This window comes from Octopus bimaculoides, chromosome 3, assembly GCF_001194135.2.
Source record: "Octopus bimaculoides isolate UCB-OBI-ISO-001 chromosome 3, ASM119413v2, whole genome shotgun sequence".
Lineage (NCBI taxonomy): Eukaryota > Metazoa > Mollusca > Cephalopoda > Octopoda > Octopodidae > Octopus > Octopus bimaculoides.
Window position 1 is genome coordinate 74,140,702 of NC_068983.1, and position 5,443 is coordinate 74,146,144.

At 36.8% G+C, this 5,443-nt stretch overlaps 1 protein-coding gene across 1 annotated transcript in view; it reads left to right on the forward strand.

Moving 5' to 3' along the window:
- The window catches only part of LOC106879093 (aquaporin-9), a 78,146-nt gene that overhangs the window by 506 nt on the left and 72,197 nt on the right, over nucleotides 1-5,443 (forward strand). The gene's annotated exons all lie outside the window — the stretch shown is intronic.

Sequence of the window (5,443 nt, forward strand, 5' to 3'; positions counted from 1 at the left end):
TATATATATATATATATGTATATATTTTTGGAACAATGGGACTCGAAGTACTCACAAAGATATAGATAATAGTGGGCAAATGTTGGTTTGGAAAACCATTTTTGAATTGAAACGGCGAAGGCTTCTCTCCAAGGCAGTTTTTCAACTCATTTACATGCTATTATTTATAACTCTATATGTGCTTCGAGATTCACTGTTTCAATGAAAAATATTTTCATTATTCTCTCAAAAGTTCATAAATTCATATGAAATCAACACATACATATATGTGCAGGCGTGTGAGTATATGTGCTTTATGTGTGGTTTCTATGTATATGCGTAGAGACATACATACATACATACATACATACATACATGCATATATTAATATATATATATATATATATATATATATATATATGAGCTTACACACACACACACACATATATATATATATATATTTTATATTTGATGTCTGTGTGTGTGTGAGTGTTTGTGTGTGCATGTCCGTATGTGTTTAATTTAAATTTTAATCATTCTGTTTCTGGTTTTAATCATACTGGCTTTCCAAGGTTGTGCTCAATTATATTGGATCTAGTATTTATTTTATATTGTTATCGAGAAATGTGAAGTTGATGGGGCGTATCGAAAAGTAACCGAGATGGAGGTAGATGTATTCTTCGTTCACCGAGCCAATTCTCTCTCTCTCTCTCTCGCACACACACACGCACACACACACACACACATACACACACACACACACACACACACACACACACACACACACATGCACATACAACGAGCTTCTTTCAGTTACTGTCCACCAAATCCACTCACAAGGCTTTGGTTAGTCTGTTCGTGACTATAGTAGAAGACACTTGCTCTATCGAAAAGGGTTTTTCAACCTAATAATTACATTTCATAGCTGTACGTGCTTCGAGATCCACTGTTCCAAAAACGAGAATTATTTCACGTTTTCTCGAAAGTTTATAAATTCGCATGACGTCACTCGAAAGGATGAAAGGCAAAGTTGACCTCGGCGGCATTTGACCTCCGAACATAAAGACAGACGAAATGCTGCTGCATTTTATTGATTTCTAGAGTGCTAGTTGAGAAAGCTTTATATGAAACGTTTTTTTCAAGATTATTTCAGACTCATCTTCTTTGCAGATGAGACTCAAAAACCTGTCTGGTGGCAAAAAGGATGGGAAAAGTTTCGGGGAAAGTCTCATGAGGACTATGGACAACAATTTTCCCCCTCAGTTACCGTTTTATAAGCTTCTTCAAAGTTAATGACTAGTAGAAAGGCAGTAATTCGTTATGCAATAAAGTATATAAAATGCTATTATAAGTCAATACTGTGTTCTACTATGTTAGCAGTGCGATTTACATCACTTGTTAAGGTAATCGTCTCACTACAGAAATTATAGTTAGCATGTAACAAAAATCAGTGCTGTCTATAATTTCTATAGACTGTTTGTAGAGATAACCTTAACAAGTTTTGAATAGAAAGGTGAGGGTAGAGAAGTGGTAACATCCAGTAAATTTGCTGAAAAATTTAGGTTACTGAGACTACTTTGAGCAAGGCAGCTACAGCCAGAAGAACATATTTGGGAGATGGTGCTTACGTACTCTGGGAAATTTGCGTGATATCGGGTCCCTTGATTGTTCCTATTGAAAGTATATGTTCCCCTTTTAGCCATGCACCGATCTGAGTAGGAAAAAAATTATGTACCTCGGAGAGAGAGGAGAGAAACTTCTCTGCAGAAAGACTTTATTAATCTAAAATAGTTTCTGGTGATGGTAAAACTAGAATTTTATGAATTTCCGATTATAAGAATATTTTTTAAAAACAACAGCCTCTACTACGTCGTTCTTGTCGCAATCCAAGGCTTAGAGGGAATATATTTGCATTCTGAATTACTTTATAACATTGCAATTATAATTATATATAATTTCCCAGCGAAGGCTTTCTAATGTTTAGATTTAATTCAGTTTGTCTGATGTTTGCTGTGCTGTTCACACACACCCACACACACACACACACACCCACACACACACACACACACACACACACACACACACACACACACACACACACACACACACACACACACACACACAAAATAAATGAAAAATGTATTGTAAATAAACGACGAAAAGATAAGAAGCGTAAAACGTATACTAAGTGTACAACGGGACGGGAGACAGAAACAGAGGGTCCCCAATTCTTCATCAGTTATGAGTCAGATGATATTACCCAGTTTCGCACCTTCAATAATAAGACTGAGAACTTCCCATGCTGGCTGTGCCATTGAAGGTTGCGGAAATATACGGCTGAAGGCAAACAAAACAATAGTGTGGACATACGAAGGTGAATAAATGTAATTTAAGATGATGGACAAAGACGTAACAAACAAGAAACGAGCAAAATGTAGCCTTAGGGCCAAAAAGACAAGAATGGTAAGGAACACTTAGAAGGCATCCTGAACGATTAGAAAATAACAAGTATCAAGACAGTGGGACACAGAGAATTGATGGCCGGTCAACTACGCAACCGGTCGGAAAAAGGGAGTAGGGCTGGCGCACCTTCAATGATAAGACTGAGAACTTTCCATGCCGGTGTTGCCTGCGAAGGTTGCAGAGAATAAAGGGCCAAGAGCAAACAAAACAATAGAGTGGATATACGAAGGTGAATGAACGTAATTTATATATCAGATCACTTTGTTTCCTGTCAATGTTTCCTATCGTACTCGAATTAGATCGTCAACCATTTTTTAATTTTCCATGTAATGTTCCCCGTGTGTCACCCTTGTATATCATTCTGCCAATTCACTGACTTCAAAATATTTCATAACTATAACTGATACACCTTCAAGACTGACAACGTTGCTTTTACAATAGTATATAGATACAATCCTAATACCAACCGACTATGCAGTAGCAATGGCTACTCTATAACGAGTATCTTAAAAACATAAAACACTGTTTGCAGATCGTACATGATTTTTATGAATGTACTGTAGTTATAGAACTGTAAGTAGCAACATTAAACTCAATGACATAGAACATGGATATGAGAAAGAGTATTTTCTTCTGTAAAACACATTAAATCGAAAGATAGCATCCGTTTATTGTCATGAATTCAAAGTACTAGTTTTTCAAAGCTCACGAGGCTAGTAGTTTGAAAGTATATTTAATTTAGATATACAATTAAATGATGTCTTATGTTTAAACGTTTAATACAATATATAATAATGTTTTAAAATTTCGTAACATAAGCACAAGCCCTCAAATTTTAGAGGAGGATATAGACGATAGTGATTCTGAATAGTATCCTATCTTATAATCCCAGATGACTAAAAGACAAAGCCGGCTCTGGTTGGGTTTCAAACCAGAACGTAACTGAATACGACATGTCGTTTTGTCTAACACTGTAACATTTCTGTCAATTCACAAAATATTGAATTTCAATATTAGAAAGCAAGGCGGCGAGTTGAATCGTTAGCACGTTTAGCAGCATTTTTTCCGTTTCTACGTTCTGAGCGCAAATTCCGCTGAGGTCGAGTTTGCCTTTCATCCCTTCATGATCTATAAAACAAGTACCAGTTAAGCACTGAGGTCGATATAGTCGACTTACCCACTTCCCCGAAATTACTGGCCTTGTGCCAAAATTTGAAATCAATACTGGAAGAACACACATTTCGAGGGAAAGATTGGTACTTCAATTCGGCTGCAATACTTGGTCGGTACTTTATTTTATCCACTGCAAATTTCACGTCTGTACAATTTGAACTCGAACCGCATGAGACTAATTCATATTGGCAAATGTTGATGACAAAAAATTTAAGCTCTTGGACAATCCACTTCTCATTACTTTGGCCTCTGTTATTTGAAACAAACCAAAGAATTAGTTTCAGTATGGTGGTCACACGTCCTATAATAAATGGTTGCCAAATATACTCACATCCCACATTGCAATTTTGGAAAAGGGAATACATTTGGTTAACCTGTTCTGAGATGCATAATTTCGGAAAATATGTTTGGTTATCCACTGTTGGAATGTCTATGATCATAAGTTTGATCAGTAAGAGCCCCCATGAGGCTAAACGAAACCAAGAACAACACGGGTTATTATATGCTCTCAGAGCAAAAAAGACAGTTATCTGTATTTCACACTCAAGAAAATTTGTAGGTGACAAGAAATTTAGTTGCCACGAGGAATAGACCTCACTAACAAGAAAGTGGCGTTTCAACCCATCTATTACATCGATCACCCTTTCCTTTCTTAGACACCCTCCTTCACCAACATCTTTCATTCATTGTCATATATTTCCTGCCTTTACTCTTTAACCTTTTCCAGTTAATTTAATCCCTCCATTTTGTGTTCTCTACTGGCCCATTACCGAATCATAATGAATAAGAATTATTGCCCGAAACGTCAAATTTTCCCCCTCTTCACGAAAATAAACTGCCATTTATAAATTCATCGCCATTTATAAATTATTCTGGATTTAATTGCCATTGTTGTTGATGCACATGATCATCAGTTACTGCGGATCCGGATTTAAAGGGAGATACAGAAAAATTGATAGCTAGTTAATACACCGATTTGTATCTATAAATATAAATATACAGAGAGAGGTGAATATTCTTTTCTACTCTAGACACAAGGGACAAGATTTTGGGGAGGGGGCCAGTCGATGAGATCGTTCCCATATATGCAACTGGTACTTAATTTATCGACCCCGAAAGGATGAAAGGCAAAGTCGACCTTTGAACTCAGAACTTCAACTAGATAATAATAACCTTACTTTTTCTTCGTCTGACCATGTTTTGCAATCTTCCTTAAAGATCTCGTACCTTCTATAGTACGCTGCAAAAGTTATAACCTTCTCTGGGTTATAACTGAATTCTGTTACGGAGTTCGATACGCCGTCTGGCTAAAACAAACTTACTGCATTTTCGGACTTTGTGCATGGCTCCAATAAGTGTTGTTGTTGAAGGTGTTGCTTTACTAGTTACTTCTGCGACTCCTGTTCCTGTTCTTGTTGCTTTTGCAACTGTATTATAGACGCTAATAAGTCTTCCATCATTTAACAAGTTGTATCACGAACAAATTGTTATATAACCTACGTGAGCTTCGAAACCCTCGTTGCCAGATGTTGTATCCCTCATCTCAAATGTCGTGGTACCGCTACGATATTGTGACGGATAGTTTAGATACACTGCGCCAGTTCAGTAACAGTAAACAAGATAACGATGCAGCCGTAATAATAATGTAACAATCCAACAATCTCTTCACGAACCAACAGCCAATATTCCAAACGAACTGACCCACTGACACCCGACTTCACTGCGAACTCAGCTCGAACTAACACACAAACTTCACTTCGAACGTTACTATTTATAGTCTATTTATCGTAAGGGGGCGTCGTGACTCATCACAACACAAATATATATA